At 39.9% G+C, this 22,014-nt stretch overlaps 1 long non-coding RNA gene across 1 annotated transcript; it reads left to right on the top strand.

Annotated features, from left to right (window-relative positions):
• Positions 1-2,083: 2,083 nt before the first annotated feature.
• Positions 2,084-20,970, top strand: LOC140503112 (uncharacterized). The gene is made up of 2 exons (XR_011966705.1): positions 2,084-2,242; positions 20,302-20,970. It is a non-coding gene; the product is annotated as an uncharacterized lncRNA (long non-coding RNA).
• Positions 20,971-22,014: the final 1,044 nt, after the last annotated feature.

Below are 22,014 nucleotides of genomic sequence, written 5' to 3'. Positions count from 1 at the left end.
CCCATAGCTAGTACAATGCATCAGAGGCAGGACTTGAACCTGGATCTTCTAATTCTAAGGTAAATTCTGGTGCTACAGAAAGATTGCTTGATTGGGAATCAATAAACCTGAGTTCAATTCCTGAACCAGTTACTACCTACGACCTTGGACAAATCACCTAAACTTTTTAGGTCTCAATTTCCCCATCTGTAAAATAAAGCATCTGGGTTGAATGATCTGAGTCAAACTCTTCTGTACCTAACATATGGGCCTCTTATGCAGTCTATTATACTACCTTGTCAGGACAAACTGAATTTATTTGACTTGAAAATTCCCATTAAATTGGCAGAGTAGGTCTCAAACCCTCCTTCCTTGCAAATTATTACCACCCCATATTCTTCTGCTTTAAACTCCTAATCCATGTAAATCCAGAGTTGAATGACATATGGGTTATATCAGCAACTAAATTCTCTTGGATGGGATTCAACAAGTGACGCTTTATATTAAAATCTATCATAATGGGAGTTTCTGATGAATTGATAAAAAGAGACAACATGATTTGATAAGTCTTCGATGCTTTTATCTCTTAAAGAAATTCTTTCTTTTACCTTCCGATTATAGTAGGAAGAAAACTATATATTTCCAGTATTCTAGGCAAATTCATTCAGGGCTCTCACTGTCGTTTTAAGGTTAAAGTTCTCTTCTTTAAAACAATGAAACTCTCCCACCACAAACCAATCAACAAGATAACACCAGTTCCACATTCCCTGTACTCCCTAGGACTCTAAGTTGAAGAAATTTTCCATACTGGCAAATATGTAGTTCTAATCCTCTCTCTAGCTATGTCTGTATAAAACATGTTTTTGATTGTAGGCTATAGTGACACCATAAGCATTTAAGACCCCAGAGTCTGTCTCTCCTTCCATTGTATTTTTAGAGGGAAAATGGAAATGAAATAGACAGGGAATAGGTGGTAGATATGTGTGTATACACATACATGTATATGCATATGTATATTTTCCAACTAGATACATGTAATATACATACATGTGTGTACACATGTGTATATATACATGTGTATAGCAGCTGCTACTATTTTTGCTTAAAAAAAAGCTATTTGTAAAGACCAAGTATATGTGAAATGCTGATATGAGAGAGAGAGAGAGAGAGAGAGAGAGAGAGAGAGAGAGAGAGACTATGTATGCTTTGGCCCCACTCTCACAGGGCCAGGCAGTCTACTTCATCCCTCAAGGATTCTAGGGTATGTGTTTTTTTCTCTGCCACCAGACTGAGCCCCCAATGGCCATGTCGCCTCATTTTAGGAGGCCAATGACTAGCATCTCCAGTTCCATTTAACCACTTAAAATCAATTTACCTTTTTCAAAGGGACACTTACTTCCAAGAGTACAAACATATAAACACTTCACTCCCTCCATCATTTCCAGAGTAAACTCTTTTCTACACAACCTTTATTTCTCTGTGTGTGATAGAGTGGGGTGGTAGTGATCGGTTTAGTCGCACCAAGTTCATGCCCAGATGCAGCATGACTGACATATGAGCTTACATCTTGGCTACTGATAGGCTAAGATTCTGAAGGTCACTCCCAAAGATTGCTCCTTGCTTCTCAGGGCAGCGATGCTATGCTCACTACCAGCCCAAACTCTGGAATGATGGGATGCTGAGGAGCCCTCTGGACCTTTCTAACTCACAAGGCCATAAGTTCCACTTCCTTTCTTGCTTGCCCTTGAGATGAAGAGACAACAGCTAGGGTTGACAGACTGCTTTAAATGCCTCCATAGCCAAAGACTCTCTTCTTAAAAACATGGTTAGATACCCAGAAGTAGTTTTAGATTGTCCATACATGCTCCACAGGCATTTCCTTTCTACATCATCATGATTCCCCTGGAAGCTGGATCTTCCACATGGGCATGCCATCTGAGGCACTTTGGTCATGCTCCATTATTTCCAGAAGCTTGTGTTCTCTGTATCAAGGATCATGGGGAGAAGGGAATGAAGATGATTGGGAGAGGCTGTTGTCAGTTAAGTGGAGGCAGGATCAGCTTAAATATATTTATTCTTCCCACAAAGAGCAACATTTATTTTCTTAGAAGGCAGAGACTACTAAATACAAGAGAAAGATAATTCCTGTTAGCATTTGGCAAGAAAGAAAGAAGGAAAGAAAGAAAGAGAGAAAGGAAGGAAGAAAGGAAGGAAGGAAGGAAGGGAAAAGAAAAGAAAAAATCCCTATACATCAAAAATATACGTATGTATAAACTCTAAACATATATGCTTATATGTGTGTCTGTAAAAATATTCAAATAAGAGAGTGGACAGATGTGGATCACATTGGGCTTGAGAGTGATTGTACTTCTTATTAGATGTGTGACCTTGGGGAAGTCTCTGCACTTCTTTTCTCATCTGAAAAAGAAATTGGACTAAATAGTACCTAAATTATTTTCTAAGAATAATAATCTATGATGATCAATTTAGCCTAAATGTTCAATTTGATCTCAATAAACCTATTCCTTTGCTTCAGAAAAAACTGAAGCATAAGAAGGGAAGCCCAAAAGCTTGGGGTCCCACATTATCAAGACATCACAGTGGTCAATATTCTGGGTTTCTAGTACTAGTTTTCCACTTTATTTTTTGAAAACATTTTTCCAGGCTGCTCTAACATGGACTATGCTTCTACAATTCATATGCAATGAAGGGTGAAAAGCAGTGACCTCTAGAGATTTTTTAAGTTTCTGTTAAAATGTGTGAAAATTGGTTCTGAAGTAGGTGCCTAGGATCATGCCCTGTGTGGTCAGAGGACCCTGGTACAAGGGCTGCCCTCCTGCTTTTCTCTCCCAAAGGTCACAGACCTAATATGATGACTGTTTACCTCTCACAGCTCAAGTAAAAAATGTCTCTCAAATATGCCCATTGCAAAATGGAACCTGGCAGGTGCCAATGGCATTCCATGTGTGTTCGGTTTTAGCAGATAACTTGGCTTTTTGTTATTCCCACTGAGCAAAGCTGGAGAAAGATTGCCACCCTGCTCTGTGGCCTCCTTAGTCATTCTCATTCCCCTCTGAGGTCAATAGCATTCTTTCCCTGCAGAGAGGAGAGAGTCTCCTGACAATGCTGTCAGACCTGATTTTTAGGCAGAGGACCAAAGTTATTCGGGTGGTCAATTCTGTTACTCGTTATACCTAGTAACATTAGTGAGTGACATTAGTAGCTCCAATCACAGTATGTTGTGCTGCAGAGCTCTCCAAAGTAGGAGAGTATGGCATGATTCTAAAGCATACACAATCAACCAGTCAGAGGGCATTCTATCCAATCAGTGGACTATTCTCTAATACAAACTCATTTTCAACTGTTCTGCCATTCTTCCTCCCACTACTGTCTGTCCAAACTCTCAACCATCTCCTCGTCTCCACTTGGGAATGAGCCTCTCAGGAAGTTGTTCCTAACCATGAGTAGGATACCCTCACCAGCAATTGTACAGTCAACTTCCCTTCCCCCCCCACCTCTAACCTTATGCACTTTACAGGGAAGGACTCTGTTCTTGAGGCAATGGCTGGTCAGAGCCCCCTCTCCATCCTTCTTTTTATTTTTCAGTGGGACAGAATAAGTTTCACAAGATAAGTACGCAGGGATGGCTTGGGATTTGCTTTGAAATTTCGTTATATAATTTTTCCCCCCGAAACCATTCCTCTTCCAAACTGCCATATTTGTATTACAAGTGCTACCATCTTGCAATCACCCAAATTTGAAATCTTAGTATCATCCTCAACTCTGTATGGTCACTCACCCCATGTATCTAATCAGTTGTCAGATCTTGCCACTTATTTCTCTATAATGCTCTAGTGCACATTGTCATCACCTCCCAACTGGATTATGCCAATATCCTTCTAGCTGGTGACCCTAATTCAAGTCTCTCCCCGCTGAAAATCATCCCTCACAATACTACCAAAGTAATTTTACTAATACATGTCATTTCCCTACTCAATAAACTCTAATGAGTCTATTTAGACAGGAGTCTAATAAGTCTATTGACTTGAGGACCAAAAATTTCATATTTATCCCATCCTTTTAAAATGTCCGTTTCTGTGTATTTTTAAAAATATAGAATTATCAGTGCTGTGGTAGGGGAATATAATTTGTAAATGATATACACATAGTTGGGGTGCACTCTTAATCTTTCTGTGTCCCCAGATGATCCTTATGACATTTCTAGGAGGTTGCTGGGAGATGTGGCATCATTGCCCTCTCATCACCTCACCCACTTTCCCCTTCCCTTTTTTTATTGGTGTGGAAATTCAGACCCAGAGAGTCTAAACTGAATAGCTCTAGAGCTACAAGGGAATTTAGAAATCATCTGGTCCAATCCCCTCATTTTACAAATGAGGAAATGGAGGCTTAGAGAGTTTAAATCATTTGCTCACATCCATACAAGTGACAAGACACAGAATTCAAATTCAGATCCTCTGACTCCAAATCTGTTCTTCCTTCATGTAGCACTTGAATAGTAGGTTGTTTTGATCCACAAATCAAGTCTGAGTCAGAGCTAGAAATGCAATGTGTCTACTAGACCAGGCAGTCCCGTTGCTTTGAGGGTACACACATCAGGGGTACAACATTCTTACAAAAAAAAAAAAGTGAGAAAAGTGGCTCTTTGGCTGGAATCCTGAATTCAGAAGCTCTACGATCCAATCACTGATTGACCAATAACTTATTATAAAAAAACAATTCTCAGCTATAGCTCAGTCTACCACATTCATTCAGTGAGTAGAGACTGAGTACCTTCCACATGCACAATTACTTGCCTAAGCTTGATATTTACCTTTTTAAAAAAACAATACCACAAAGTCTCCTATGCTTGCTTCGACTATTCTTCTCCTTGTTCAGTCATTTTTGACTCTGTGATCTTGGTTTTGGGTTTTTTTTTTTTTGTTTTTTTTTATTTTGCAAAGATATTGTAGTGGTTTGCCATTTCCTTCTCAAGTTCATTTTACAGATGAGGAAACTGAGGCAAGCAGGGTTAAGTGACTTGGCCAAGGTCACACAGCTAGTAAGTATTAGAGGACAGATCTAAACTCAGGTCCTCCTGACACCAGGTCTGGTGCTCTATCTATTTCATCCCCTAGCTGCCTGGACTAGCCTAGTAGTCATTTCATAAGAATTTTCACAAGCGCTTCCCTAGGTAGCCCTTCTGGGAGGCTGATTTCAGAGCCTTTAAATTGAACTTGGTTAGAGATCATCCTCCATCATCATCATCATTAACAAGTACACTGTGCCCTGGTGATAGGGGTACTACATTAAAGTAAGGAGTGATCCCTTATCCCTTTAGGAGCAGGGATGTTAAGAAGACAAGATAACTCCAATCTCTGTCTTTATTTCTTGTGGGGTTTAAATGAACAACATCTTAGCCAGCAACCAGGCGGCTCGGTGCATAGAGTGCCAACCCTCAAGTCAGGAAGACCTGAGTTCATGTGGCCTCAGACTTTTGCGTGACCCTGAGCAAGTCACTTAACCCTGCTTGCCTCAGTTTCCTCATTTGTAAAATGAGACAGAGAAGGAAATGGCAAACCACTCCAGTATTTTTAGCAAGAAAACCCCAAATGGGGGAGCAGAGAGTTAGTCAGGACTTAACAACAATATCTTGGCCAGGTACTCTAGTAAATACCTGAATGATTAACTAAACGCTCCAGTCAGTCACATGAATCCACCTTCTCAGATTCAAGTCAAATACTGATAACGACTGAGTGATTTAGGCTGCCCACAACATTGGTTGTGGGTATTGACTCCATGTTTCCTCTCCTTCTTCCTTCTATAAATTGAAGCTAATCCAGTCATGATTCCTCCCTATCTCACAGGTATGTAGTACAAATAACAACAAGGTATGGGTAAGGCCCTACGCCAACACAAATTGCAGCTTCCAAACAGCATGTCATTAGATTCATTATTTTTTCACTGTTACTGGCATCTACCAGGACTGAAGTCCCTGAACCTCCCTATACAGGTAGCCAGCTGGGAATGCTAGGCATCTTTTGCCATGAGTGGTTATGGTGACAACAATACACTTTAATAGAAGGGACCGGAAAGATTGATCATACAAATACAGTGGATGATAGGTCATTCAGTGATTTGAAGGATTGCATCAGAGAAATCTGCAGTGACTTGCCTACAGTGATGTGCAATACATATCATATCTGCCATGCTAGTTAACTCTGGAATTTCAGATAAGAGGGAGTCTCATGCACACATTCTTAAGACTTTTAGACATTCATGCCTTGTCTACCCTGCTTACTCTGAACTCCTGGCTCATCTTCCTCTTGATTCTAGATACCTAATGAATAGAAGAGGAAGGAGCCCTACACAATGTGAATAGACCATTAAGTGAATAATATAATATATTAATGGACAATAAGATTTGACTAGATCTATGTATATATATATAGATATATGTGTGACATTCAAATGGGTGTATATATATATATATGAATATATATATGACTAATTTATATGTTTGTATCAGTTAGGTGGCACAATGTACAGAGTGCCAGGTCTGAAATCAGGAGACTCATCTTCCTGAGTTCAAATCTGGCTTCAGACACTTATTAGCTGTGTGACCCTGGGCAAGCCACTTAAGCCTGTTTGCCTTGGTCTCCTCATCTGTAAAATGAGCTGGAGAAGGAAATGGCTAACCACACCAGTATTTCTGCCAAGAAAACCCCAAATGGGGTCATAAAGAGTCATACAGGACCGAAATGACTGAGCAACATGACAAAAATATATGTATATTATATATACAGATATACATACATATATGACTATATTTGTATATGTGTATGAATACATGATAACCATGCAATGACATGCCAGGGGCCTACATCACTTCAAATCATACTCATATCAACATCAGTAAATATAAGGGAGATAAAAATGGAATCAGGTTGCCACAAACAGTATTCCTCTGGTCGTCTACAGTTAGTGAGTTTCCGCTGCCACCCACCAAAGGCTTGGGGACTCTTGGCAACCACTGCTTTTCTTTTCCTATTCTCTCTCTCATGGCTTTCCTTTGTTTACCCAAAGAGAGTGGGATCTCCTCTGCAGAATTAATGGAACAAGAACTATACAGGATGAAAATGGACTAGAAGGATATGATATGTGTGTGGTGAGAGGGAGAGCCCACATTGATGAGGTCACAGCTCTTCAAAATGTCAGAGTACTGGTTTTTTCCACTGTAGCAAGTCTTCAACCACAACAGACCAAACTCATTTTTACTATAATGTATATTTAGGTCCCTCCAAAACTAGTCATTTCAAAAAAAAAAAAAAATAGATTTACTGAGCACTTAGTGTGCTAAATAATGAGGAGATGCAAGGATGCAGCGGACTAACTGTCCACATGAATTGAATAGCATAGATAAGACTTGTACATAAATAACTCTTTAAAAGAGGGTGGGAGAGAGGAAGGATGCCGAAATACAATGAGAAATACAGAGGGAAGAGAAATCACTTTGGGGATCAAGATGTTTGTCTCCACAGCTGCAATGATTTCAGCTAAATAGTCCGTGCATAGATAGTAGCATGCCATTCTCAATAAAATGTGTCTTCTTCATCTTGCTGCATGTGGACAAATATCACCCCTATTGCTCCCCCCTTCCTCTCTCCCCACACATATACTCTTTCGATTTATTGCTTGCTGTTGCCCACGCTCCCGTATCTAACACCTTTATTGACTGCAGACTTCTGCCTCTGAGCTGGTTAAACACGGGGATATTTTGGCCCCCTTTCCAGCATGCTGATGTGCTGGCATGGCTCCATCACTTTCCCTTTTGGTCTCCTAAGCTGAGTCAAAAAGAGAGGACTGATGTCAGATGCAGCCACAGTGACTTTGAAGGGGAAAAGTCAAGGTCAGAGAAGGACACAATGCCCTTGAAACGTTGATCATCCTCCTGTCAGCATTAGATTCATGATCCAAGGGCATCAGTCTCTGGAACATTTCAATAGGACAAGAAAAGCAGCAGAGCTGGGCTCTGAGTTCCAGCACTTATTAGAGCACAGTGGAATACAGTCACATGACTGTTGCGTTGGCTAGGTTTAAGGAACTGATTTTTCTTTCCTTTTTCTCTTTTTATCTCTTTGATACAACTGTGGCAGGCTGAATGACACTGGTAAGAGAAGATACACTCAGAAATGGAATAATAAAAATTATTAATAAAATAATACAATACAATGCAAAATAATCAGAATAAAAATACAATGCAAATACAGCAAGCGTTTACTAAGAGACTTGCTAATCCCTGACACTGTCTCCTGGGGATACCCACAGACCTTTCATAGAGGAGATGGCATTTGAGTAAGACCTTGAAGAGGAGGAATGGGAACTGGACAGACACAGCTAGAGGTATCATTCAAGGGCAGAAAAAAGAATGTGTGTGTGCGTGTGTGTGTGTGTGTGTGTACATACACATACACAAAGACCTATTATTTTGATCAGCTTGACACAGCTCAGCAAAAAAAATTAAATAAGGTTTTTACAGGTTCTCATTCCCTGTTTTAAGTTCATTAGCCTGCATTGTTGGGTTAGGTAGCCTTCCTTCTGGTCACTGGTTGCAGGTTTGAACTATTTCCCAACCAACAGAATTGTTTTTATCTTGCAATGGATTCCACTTAGGATTTCTTAATCAAGCCTCTCTTTTCTGGGCCCTTTCTGACAGCCTTAAGAAAATTCCCCACAGTGGGTGTCCCCCCTAAGTGTTTCTTGACTGGCTGCCCCCTACTGCTTTACAACAAGCATGGAATCATCCTGGTTTCAGATCCCCAATTTTTCTAAACAGCTTTTTACAATTCTGTAGCCTGACTCTCCACTCTACCCATACATACTTCCTAGTTTCATCATCCTTTTGCCCTTCAGTCAATTGTCACTCAGTAAAAAATTAGCATCTCAAAAGGACTCCTTTTCAGCTGATGACGTTATCTGCAGGGAAACAAATAAAGCTGGGAGTCCTTTCCACCTAGTAGCTCAATTTTTCTTTCCTAGAGCTGGGAGGTTACTTCTGCAGCAAACTGTCTGAAAATGACTTGGGAGTCTTTCTCCCTATTCCCCACCTTAAGAGAGAACCTTTCTTGTACATAACCTATGATCTTTACCCCCAAAACTCCAGCTCCTATATTTCTATCAAGGTCACCACCATAGTTCTAAATCATCCAAGTTCCCAACATCAATTCTTTCTCATCCCCCATAACCAATTAATTGCTAGATGGAACCCATTCTATTTCCACAACAGCCCTCTCATTTGTCTCCTTTCTGTACTAGGTTTGCATCACTTTTCACCTGGACCATTGCAATGTACAGCCCTCATTGGTCTCCCTGCCTCCAGTTTTTTCCATCACTAATCCATAAACCACACTGCCGCCTAAGTGATATCCGTGCCAAAACACACATCAGATCACATCATACCCTCCCTTATTCAAGAACTTCAGTATTTCCCTGTTGACTCCAAGGTCAAAAACAAACTCTTATGTTTATATTTAATGACCTTCACAATGGGGGTATGGCTGATTTTTCCATACTTACTACAAATTATTGTCCTTAATATGATCTTTCAAACCAGCCTACTTGCTAACTCACACAGGGCACTGCAAGCCTCTGAAAGGGCTATCCTCTCCCATACATTCTGCCTCAGCTCAGCCTCATAAAATCCCCAGGCTCCTTAAAAGCCAAGCTCAAACAACTTCTCCTACATGAAATCTTTCCTGATTCTCTAACGTTTAATGGTTCTTTCACACTGGAATTACTTAGCCCATATCTTGTATAAATTGTATATTATATATTCACAGGTTGCTTTCTCAGTGAGGTCAAGTACTATTTCCTTTCGCTGAATAGTACTGAATGGCATTGCCTCAAACTGAGGCCTAGGAAAGACTTTACCTTAAAAAGCCAAGGTCCTCCGCAGCATCTCGGGCCATGGCCAGTCATCTTGACCTATGTCTTACCACTACCACAATGACTCTGGAGGAGAGGGTGCGGCTGATGACTTTGCACAGCTCTGCCTTACTTAAATCCAATTCACTTGTAAGTGAAGACATCACCCTCCTAATGTCATGGATCCTCTAGAATGAAGAACTATGAGCAACTAACAGTAGACAATATGTATTTGGTAACTGAATGATTACTTAGCTGTTCTTTAAAGTGATTCTCAAAAATTTATCCACAAGGAATAATTCATTTTTATAAAATACTTCAAAGTTTTCAAAGCCTATTCCTCAAAATAAAACAAATCAAAAAAAAAAAATCCTCCTGTTTAAAGGAACTGCTTCTTTAAAATTTTTGATAGAAATGATGACTGGTCAAGGGGAGTAGGTAGGGGAATACACATACATGTATAGATATACATATGTGCATACACACATACATATGTGCACACATATACATGTAGGTGCATGTATACATACATGTTCAGAAATTGATGTGTCTCACTGGCTGTTAAGACATAGGCTAATAGAGCTTTGTAGTTAGCACAAACATTTCCACTTTAAAAATGAGGCCTGGAAATTTTAAATGCCTTGTTTAATGCTCCAGGTCAGTTCCATGGTTTGGGGACTTACAGGTAACTACATACATGAATCAGATGGATTATTCAATGCTAAAAAAATCTTTATTAGGGCACTTTAACTAACAAGGGAAGGCTATGATGTAGGTCAAGATACAACACCTAAAGTGGAAACACAGAGAAGGGGCAGCAAGAGAAGGGTATTAGGGTAGCACTGCCCCTCTTTGCCCCTCCCAAGAAACAAACAAACTGGACCAAACTATGCAGCAGCTAATACCTCCAACTAAGAACCAAAATCAGGAAGGACAGTGAAGAGGCACAGTCAGGGACACTGAACACTATGATCTTCTGGTCTTTGCAGAAGGAGGGAGTCCATAGAAGTCTTCCAAACCCTGGGCTTGGCTCAATATTACACTGATTTCTTAACTTCCTAAGTTTTCTTACCATGTTCAATAGGTGGAACTCCAGCTTTCAACATTACTCTATGCATCAAGGCAGCTCATGCATGCAGTATAAAGGGGGATTAATAAAGAGGGGCCATTTTCACTGGACTAACAAAACAGAAATTTTTAGAAAGTTTTAGGCATAGAGGTTTCCAGATTCAGTGAGGAGAGCTTTAGAAGTATGCATTCAGTCTGTTTGGTTCAGGAAGGGGTACAAGGCAACAGAAGAGGTGGGAGGGGAGGGGGGGCGGGGCGAGGAGTGTCTAGGGCAGACACAGTCATCAAAACAAGTTCTGGATCCAAAAAACTAAGGAGATCTTCTGGACTACCTTCCACACATAGGCTCAAACAAATAGAGCAGAGGCAAGACTCAGATCCAAGTTTTCTGGCTCCTTTAAGTCCCAAATAAAATCTCTCCTTTTCCTGGAAGCCTTCTTTGATGCCCCTTCATTCTAATGATTTACCTCTGCGGATTATTTCCTATATATCCTGTACATAGCTTACTTTGTATGTATTTGTTCGCATGTTGTGAGATCCTTGAGAGCAGAAACTGTCTTTTGCGTCTTTTGATAGCTCCAGCGCTTCCTTAACACATTGCTTGGTATATTGGAGGTACTTAATGAATGTTTATTGATTGAAGACCAGTGCCCTTTCCTTTACATTGTGCTTCAACAAGGAAGGCATCAAACAATCTACAAAGAATGAAGGAGGGTGTTTACTACTTACTGCCTTTCCACCTTCATGGAAACAGCCTTAAGTTTAATTGCCTAAATAATTCAACACCTAGGTATATTTATCATGTGCCCACTCTGTACCAAGCAAGCACTGTGGTAGGAACTAAGGATAAAAAGACCAATAAAATAAACTGCCTTCAGGGAGATTACATTTTACTGGGTCTGAATTGATTACAGAATCCAATGACATTCAACTTGTCTCCTCACCGACTCCCACAGTAGACACTTATTAGCCTATGTACCCGTTTTGTGGGGCACAATGCAGATCATAACTGTGGCAAAAACCACATGCCAGCAGTTTAGATTCCATGACATCCTCTCTGACAGAATCGGGACTCTCAGATGAAATCACACATAGCGACTTGTGCAAATAAATATATAATGTGTGTAGATGTGACATACAAAAACCAGTCAGAAATGTTGTGCTGGAGATGTGAAAAACCTCAGGAGAGCCCATCCCTTAGGTAAGCCAAATGAATATTGTCATCAATAAGGTCCTGGGTGTGCTAAGATTACCATAGAGTGTTACATATCTTTTGGTTAATCATTGTAATTTTTATATGTGAAAACAGCTACCCTGTGTAGCAATAGAAATTAAAGCCCTTCCCCCACCCCTGCATTTTGGAACAGTTTGTCTCTGAAAGAGACAGAGAATGTAATTTGTTCCCTGGGTATGGAATTTGATGCTGTTTGGTAAACAGCAGGTCCTTGGCACTGGGTTCAGTGAGGAGAGCTTTAGAAATATTGGCTCAGGCTATTCTGCTTAGATTGGGGGAACTGATACAGGGTGGGGGTAGGGAGGAATTTAGCAATGAGAAGCTCCTCTACCCTATATAGAGCATTTCCCTCTTTCTTCTGCCTGCTGAGATAAATCACTCATGTCTATGTTCACCTACCTGGGACCTCTCTCAGCTTCCTTCAGTTTTCCATAGGCAGCCCAAATGAGAGGAGGGATCTGGATGGGAAATATTTGCTTTCCCTATCATTTCTGGAGTAAATAGCTTCGAGACCCGGTCATTGGTGAGCTCAAGGGATGCAGTGTGTGTGCGTGTGTGTATGTGTGTGTTGTGGGAAGTATACACCCAGGGATATGCTGGTGAAGTTTTTAACAACTAGCTCTCCAAAAACTATATATATATATACACACACACACACACATATATGTATAGATATATACACATATATATACATATATTTATATATATGCGTACATATATATTTGTATATATACATGCATATATATGTATATACATATTATATATGACTCACTTTTAAGTTTAATTTACAAGATAAGTATTCAACCTGTCACTTTCTTAAGATTAAATCAACAAAACGATAAATCAGGCTGTATTTCATAGTGTTTGCCAATTTCAGTGCTTCTGCAGAAATCTGAATCTCTTAAGTGGCTGGCTCCGGCACATTTCTCAATTGTATCTATTCTGATTGAACTGATTTTTTTTTATTAGGGTATAAGCTTATGAGGTATAGGACAGAGATGTTATCTGATATTTCACTTTGCAATGTAGTATAATGGAAAAAGCATTGGCCACAAGGTCTGAGTTCAAATCCTTGCTCCTGTATTAACCAACTTTGTGACTCTGAGCAAAGTTCCTAACCTCTCTGAGCTTCAGTTTTCCTATTGTAAAATGGGACTAAAAATATATTTCCTACCATGTGGAATTGTAAGGAAGTATGTGTGACCTATTCTTTTTTTTTGGAGGGGTGCAGCAAGGCAATTGGGGTTAAGTGACTTGTCCAAGGTCACACAGCTAGTAAGTGTCATGTGTCTGAGGCCAGATTTGAACTCAGGTCCTCCTGACTCCAAAGTCTGTGCTCTCCCTATTCTTGAAGAAAAATGAGAATTCAGGTTATCAGGAAATAGAATCCACAGATATAACTAATTCCACAATGTCTCCCTTGTCCACACTTTTCTCTTTAGTCATACAGCCTTTATCCTTGTTCAGGCCCTCATCACCTCTCACCTGTAATATTCAAACATTGCCCAATTGACCTCTCTGCCTTAAGTCTCTCCATTCTCTAAGATATCCCCCACACACATACCAAAGTGATTTTTCTATAGCATAGAGTTGGCCATGTCACTTCTCTTATCAATAAACTCCTATGACTTCTTATTACCTTGAGGATCCACTCTTAAGCTCTTCTGTTTAGCTTTCAAAGCCCTTCACAACTTGGCCTCAACATACTCTTCCAACCTTATTATACATTACCCTCCTTGCTCTGTCAATGGTCTAATGAAACTGCCATTCTTTTGCAATCTCCTTGTAGGCAGGGACTGTCTTTGGCCTCTTTTTGTATCCCCAGGGCTCAGTACAGTTCCTGGCACTTAATAAATGTTTATTGATTGACTGTTTCTCACACTGGACACTCTGTCTCCCATTTTTGTGACTTACAGACTTATACTATCAATTCACTTTTAGAATCCCTTGTTCCTTCAAAATGCTGCTTGATTCATTCTATATCCAAATCTTTCCTGATTCCTCCAGCTTCTTACACCCACCCCGTCTTTTCTATCTATTACCTATACATATAAATATCTATCCAACTGCATATATATATATATATAGGTATCTATATTTTTATAGATATGTCCACTTACCCATTTTACCTTTATGTTCTTATCTCTCTTAATAGAACATATGTTTCCTAAGGGCCGGGACTATATCGTTGTTGTTTTTGTATCCCTAAGACTGTGTGCCTAGCACTGTGTTTGTTGAAGGATTGGTTTGTTGATCAACTGCTAGAAATGTGATAAAAGATGGCCTTTTGTTTCAGGAAACATCTTAAAAACTAATTTGTAGCTTTCCAAAATCAGGTCCTTTGCCACGTTAGTCACATTCCTCTGGGCATTCTTCAGTTTATGAATGTCCTTCCTAAAAATGTGGTGGCCAGAACTGAACACAATTATCCAGTGAGAGCCAGACTATTACCAACCCCCAGGCCTAGATACCATGTCTCTCAATGCAGACTAAAATTACAGTAACTTTTTTTTAAAATTGCTTCTGTATCACTCTTTTCCTTTATGTGAGAGGCAGCATGGTGTGGTGGTTGAAGAACTGGCCTTGGAGGAAGGAACATCTGGGCTCAAGTCCTGCTGTGTGACCCTGGGAAAATCACATGAACTCTCAGTGCTTTAGGCAACTTTCTAAGACTGTAAGTTGAAGAGATGTCATCCTGCATTGGTAAAGAGAGTTGCCCCATCCAGGAATTCTCCTAACCAATGAAATCGTAGGTAGGCTCTCTTTCTCTGTTTACTCATATTTGCAATCCTTTAATACCCTTTTAAAATAGACCATTATCTCTTCCATCTTGTAATTCCAAAGTGGATTTTTAAGCCAAGTATATCTTTATATTTTTCCCTATCCTATTTCACCTACTTATATTCATCACAACATTTTAAGATGGTAAGATCTTTTAGGATCCCAGCTCTCTATCAAATATATTAACTATCTCTGGTCCCTTTGTATAATCTGAAAATTTGACAATCTTACCATCTATAGCTTTATCTAAGCTAATGGCAAAAATAAGAACCAGCACAGGTTCAACATCTGATCCCTGGAGCACACTGCTAGAGACTGCTTTTTAGGTTTATAAATGAGTAATTTTAGAGTCTACTTCTTGGGTGTAGCCTTTCAGCTAGTTCTTACACTACTGTAGTCCAGCCCACATGTTTCTATTTTGTCCACAAAAGAAAGGTATTACCGACTTTGTCAAATGGTTTGCTAAAATCTGGGTGAACTATCTCCTTGGTATTCACCTGATGTATTGAACACTGTCAAGAAAAGGAATAAGTCTGTTGTGACCTGGTCTTGATGAAGCGAGGCTGCTCTTTGAGGTCACTGTTCTACATGTCCTCTATCTACCACTTTCATAATAAATTCTGTAATTTTCTCAGGAATCAAAGTGAACCTAGAACTTGTAGAATAGATTCTTATGTCTGGTTTGAAAGTTTATCTTTTTCAAAGCCCAATGTACCTCTCCTTGTCAATGATCTTTCACAGATCCTTGATAGTGCTTTAGTAAGTGGCATCTGCTGGTTATTTCAATAGCCTGAGATAGAGTTCATCTGGGCCCAATGACTTAAATTCAACAAGGGCAACTGAAGTGCTTTCATATGAACTCCTTCCTGATTTGGGATCTGAAATATATATTCGCCATTTTGGTTCTGTCTTTTCCAGTCCAAAGACTATACTTGTTGGAGGAGGAAAAGGGCTCATAAGACTTTTTCTAGTTATTCCTTTTCTCCATTGTGAATTCTTATCTTTCTATTCACATGTAGCAACAGCATTATTCAATGTTTTCCCCAATATATAGCCAATTTTAAAAAATACCCACAATCCCTTTTTATTTTCTTTAGCATTCTAGCATTCTTCCTTAGTATCAACTCATTCTTAGCTTTCACATACTTGACTATTCTTACTTACAGGATGTCATTATTAAAAAAAAATTCATCCTATTACCTACCCTTGTTCCACATTCTTGGAGAATAAGAAGCTTCCTTTTCTTCAGAGTCCATCCCTTTCCCCTTTGTTAAGAACCAGCATTGACTGTTTGGACGCAAGTGTTCAGTAGTTCCTCTCTAGTGTCCCATTCTTCTGTTTTCCAACTTTCTGATACAGATCAGTATTTCCTTCTGTTTCTTTGTATCCCTTTTCTTCTGTTTTCTTTGAAATCTTCCTTTTTTTTCCATTGAAAAAAAGAACACAATTCTACCCAATAGCTTGGAGCTAGAGAGGAATTCCCTCCAGGGATGGCCGCATTTGAGGACCTAGAGGGCTATGTGTGGCCTCCAGATCATGGGATTCCCACCCTGCACCTAGTCCTTTTATCTCATCTTCTAGAAGGGTGACTGGCTTGCACTTTGAGCATAAATAATAAATTGATAATTCTATAGAGAGATAATTCTGCCTCTTGGTTATGGCAGAAAGGCAAGTATTGTATATTCTTTTGAATTGTTCTTCAGTCCCTGTTCTCCAATCTTGCTGAAAGTGAGAGCCTTAGGCCTTTATTTTTCTTGCTGGGGACTCTTATGTAGAACTGAATATCTACCTATTTAGTCTTAGTTGCATTTGTAAATGGTAATATTGAAACGGTCAGTTAGAGATCAACTAATCCAATTTTATTTTACAAATGAAGAAACTATGATTTGGGAAAATGAAATGTTTAATCCAAAGTCTCACAGCTTCCTCATAACATGTAATAGCTGGGTCAGGAATAGAACTCAGATCTCCTTATTCCCAACCCGAGACTCATTCCAGTACATTATACTATAGCATATTGATTTAACTTTATGTGCCGTACATATAGGTATTAATATTAGAAAATAATTGTGGGATTTGAGTCCATTGTGTTATGATATAAAAGAAGGCTAAAAATTCAAACACAATGTGAAATTCAAAACACCGAATCAAGTTCTGATGCCCTCAGGCAGATTTAATGAAGGTTGGTAATGTTCCTTTAAATAAGATTACTAAAAATCCAGACTCAAAAGATTGATTTTTACATGAAAATATTAGCAAAGTTCTAATTCATAGTTTCTATTATTTGAGATTCCACACTGGGGAGTTTTAGTGATGAGTAAAATTCACATGTGTCATGTCTCTTGAAGAAACAGATTCACACATTTAATAACTGGAGAGGATACAATAGAAAAATGTGCAACAGAGATTATGCAAGCTGGAAAAAAACACAAAATAAAACAGAACAGTGGGTTGTTGATGCTATGTCACATTCACACCTATCCTCTTCCCGTCTCTCTCTATACATTCTGTAGATGAACAGGTGGATAATCAAGGTTTGGGGTTAAGCGTATGCTGGAAATTGTTTAACAACCAGCTTTGGAGGGGAAAAAACACAGAACACACTTTTAATTTAATCTGCATTATTAACATTTCCTTCCTCATTTTCTTAAGGCTAGCCAATCAAGGAAATAATAAACCAAGCCCTGGTTTGTCATGGACACCTGAGGTGAAAATGTTCTCGTTGGAAATTTAATAATCAACTTTGTTCACAAGCTTTAGCTGATTCTAGCACAACCCTGGCAGGGTACACTTAGCTGGGAAGGGAGGATTTTTAGGAAGCAGGGAGTTGGTAAAGGAAGAAGAGCTAATAAATGAGTTGAATATTAATACAATAGAGCTGTACCTACCATTTTAACTCAGGCAATGATGGGGAAAAGAGGTTTTATTTTATTGGCTGGAGGATGGAAAGAGAAGATGAGGGGGCAAATGGAGGAGATAAGCTAAAATTAGACCAAAACCAAAAATACCTTGGGAGATCAATCATTCGGTTAGTTAACAAGCATCTATCAATTGATTACTATGTGCCAGACTATGGCTGAGCCTGGGGATGCACAGACAGAAGTGAGCAGAGTGAACGCTCCCATCTTCAAGCAGTTTTCAGTCTGTCTGAAGGCAACCTGCATAGGTGTGTGTGAATATGTGTATATATGCAAATATGTATATATGTATATATGTGTATATATATTTATACATATGTGAAATGGGGAGAAGGGGTTTGTATGTGAATAGGGGGTCAAAGAACAGAAATAATGAGGTATTAAATGTTAGCAAAGTGAAAAGTGTTAAAGCACTCTTATCCTCTATGAAGTTCCATCTCCATGATGGAATTTGGAGGAAGTTATGAAGTTTTTTGAATACAGCACTAGGTTAGAGTCAAGAAGATCTGGGTTCACATCCTGCCTCCAGATGCTAGCTGTCTGATCCTGGGCAAGCCACTTAATATTTCTTAGACTCTGTTTCTTCACCTATGAAATGAGTGAGTTGGACTTAATGACTTGTTAGGTCCCTTGTGGCTTTAAATTTATGATGCTATAAATTAAAGGACCCAGGCATGCTTTCATAAAGTGTGAAAGAGTTTTCTTTGATTAAGATTATATAGAATATAAGCTCAAAAAGTTAGGAAGAAAAAAATTACTTGCTATGTTTTAAGTGATGGAAATAAAGACACACTCTAAATCACTTCTTTGACCACTATTGTTTTGCAGCACGGACATCACTGATAGTTGTCAGATAGCTAAAAGCTATGGTACAATGGACAGACTATTGGTCCCAGAGTCGAAAAGATGCATGTGACCCTGTGCAAATTCCTTAACTTCTCTTTGCCTCAGTTCCTCAGTTGTAAAATAGAGATAATAACATTGATGGGGTATGAGCCTAAGTCAAGATCTTTGTCCCTTAGACTAGGAGGGATTTTGGTCCCATTTGTCTGAAGGGCCCCGGAAAGCCCGACCTTGATGGGCTCCTTGGATTCCCTTATTTGATTTAGCATTCTCTTGAAGTCCATATTCCCCAGCCTGGATACTCCCCACCTTTGATCCTATTGTCCAGAGTACTGGCCACTATTTAGCATTCTCTTGAGGTCCATGACAGCCCGGATTGTCTGGACTACAGGCCACTCTCACCAGGATCCTCACTGGATTTGATGTACCTTCCAGGCTGACCTCCAATATCAAGACCATCCCTGGGGCCCCAGACTACTTGGTGACACTTGGATTTTTCCCTTGTCTTTTTCTGTATTTAAGTTCCATCTCACCTTCATGAAGGTGCTCACATTTAATCCAGCTCAGACTCTGTCCAGCTGAGATTCTCTCTGGCCTGCTTGTCAATATGAGCCTTACAAACTCCTTAAGAGTCAACCCAGCATGGCAAATCTTTAATAAACTCTGTTTTTCTTTGACTTTAAGAAGGTTTGTGCCAAATTCATTCAAGCAGGACCTGTTTGTGGGTATTTTGGGGGTCTCCAGCACCCCGAACCTCAACAGCATCACCTGTCTACAAGGGTTGTTGTGAGAACCAAATGAGATAATATTTGTGAAAAGCACTTAGCATAGTGCCTGGTACAGAGTAGTAGGCACTATAAAAACACTTATTCCCTTCTCCCTTCCATTATGATCAAACTCTTCAATAACGTTGGTTGTTTGACCAATGCTGAGAAACAGACTGAAAATGTGCTATTTGGTTTCTATCCAAAAGACCACTCCAGTTGTAGCAACACCAATTCCACTGAGCGTTGTCTGCTTACCACAGCTGTATCGTTTACTGAAAGCTTGCATCAAACCCATGAAATTAACTGGCCTCTGCAAAATTATTCTGTCTTTGTTTTTAATCGGTTTACAGGGTTAGGCAGGATACCCCAGAAGTACTGAAAGGGTCAGTTAGAGATCAAGGGTATATAACCCTTGCTTCTCCAAAGTTTGGGGCTGTCTCAAACATGTTCTAACTATTTAACATAAAGTCACATCTCTGTGTTCTTTTCACATGTGATGTTCTATAGCCTAGTGAGGGGACTGGGACTGCATATGAACCTTCATGTTAGTGGAAAGCACCTTTCAGCCACTAATGTGCAGGAGATATTAATTGAGATATAACCAAGGTCTCTTAGTGCAGTCTTGAGGGGTGATCCATAATGAATTGCCAGTAGATATTTGGGCCAGTTCACCCTGGGGGCTTCTCCTGTCAGTCAACCAGAATTTATTATATCTAGTCATCTGCTGATTAGAGAAATCGAGTTTGGAAACCGAAGCTGGGATTAACTCTGCTGTTGACTTTCTCCTTAGGCCTTTCTTTTCCATCAAAAAAGGTGAAGAGTAAAGCAGTTCCTGCTGGAAGCATCCACTCTTGTCTTCCCCATGTGAATGATGGCGTTCCTTTTGACAGTCCCTCCTCACCTCTGCCTTCTTGGAAGTTCTGTTCAGTTGCAATGGCCAGGACCAAGTTCCAGCTCATTATTGGTCACCTTTTTCTACTGTTGCTAGGATGACCGTTAACTGGCTTGCCCCGCTTGCTCAGACTGCTCAAGGCAGCAACTTGTCAGCAATTGGGGCCAGGCTATAAATTGCTTGTTGGATTATACTTCCAAACCATTAGAGCTTATTACTGCAGGATGGCTGGGGCCGCTGAGATCACAAATGCAACGAAATAGAATGTTCCTGAATTGCTTTGGCCTAGAGTCTGGTGGGGGTAAGTCATGTCTTTACTGGGCAAGATTATTCAAAAAAAGATGGGAAAAAAGGAAAGAAAGAATCGGGAAGAAGAAAGGACAGAACTGGATGGACTACCTGTTTCCCAGATGGGTGGGGCTCCATCATAGACCCACAGGCCTGCCCTTACAGAGGACAGCAGTGTGGGGTCAGGTTGCTGAGACTTTTTAAATCTTTTTCTTTTCCTCTCTGACCTGCTGTGCTGAGAACAGACAATGCTGTAATAAAAAATGCTAATCAAACTGGTGCCAGACCAGATCCAGACTTCCTCTCCTTCTGTCTCCCTCCCTCTCTGAACTTTTATCCCTTTATTAACCCCAGTTCAGGGATATTTTGCCCTCTGTCCCCTGTTCTGTGTTTCTGTCACCACCTTTCTCAGCATCTCAGCATGCACTCTTGCACACACAGGCTGAGATAAGCTGAGCTGATGTTCACTGGGTGACCTCTAGGAACCCTGCAAAAGAAAAGCTGTTGTCATGTAATGGACATACACACACACACACACACACACACACACACATTCCCTCTCTCTCTCTCTCTTTCTCTCTCTCTCTCTCTCTCTCTCTCTCTCTCTCTCTCTCTCTCTCTCTCTCATCTCTCCTCTCCCCCCTCCCTTTCTCCCTCCCTCTGTCTCTCAACAGTGGTAAGCCCTGTGTGTTTTGGCTTGGAGCCAAGTAGAATGATGAGAGGGGGAGCAATTCCCTTCTACTCTTGGTGATTTTTTTCTCATCTTTAAAGAGAGGGAGAGTCACTGTAGCAGTTGGTTGTGGTAGTAAAAACTGGAAACAAAGTGAGTGTCCAGTGATTGGGAAAGGGCTGAACAAAAAAATACAGTATGCTGCTATCATGTAATAGTATTGTGTCTGTCATAAGAATGAAAGCAGATGAATTCGGAGAGATAAGGGGATGTTGATATGAAATGACATGTAGAGTGAAGTTAAGAGAAAAATATTAACAATGATTACGGTAATGTTAATGAATGCTGAAAAGATCAGGTGTAATGATCGCCAATGATTATAATGACCAATCTTGTTTCTGGAGAAGATAAAACAACATGCATCTTCCTCCTTTCCTTGAAGAAGTAGGAGTCTAGGAATGCAGATTGTTGCACATGCTCCAGACATGGTGACTACCTCAGCTGGTTTTGCTTAAATGTTTTTCTTATTATGTTCCTACTCCTCCTTTTTATACTTCTTTGTTACCAGGGAAGGCTCATTGGATGGTTTGGGATGGTTATGTGAAAAGCAAAAAAAAAAAAGAAGTAAAAAAAAGTTAAATTAAACAAATTAA

The sequence above is a fragment of the Notamacropus eugenii genome, chromosome 5, assembly GCF_028372415.1.
Source record: "Notamacropus eugenii isolate mMacEug1 chromosome 5, mMacEug1.pri_v2, whole genome shotgun sequence".
Classification (NCBI taxonomy): Eukaryota; Metazoa; Chordata; class Mammalia; order Diprotodontia; family Macropodidae; genus Notamacropus; species Notamacropus eugenii.
This window is presented reverse-complemented; position numbering and strand designations above follow the sequence as displayed.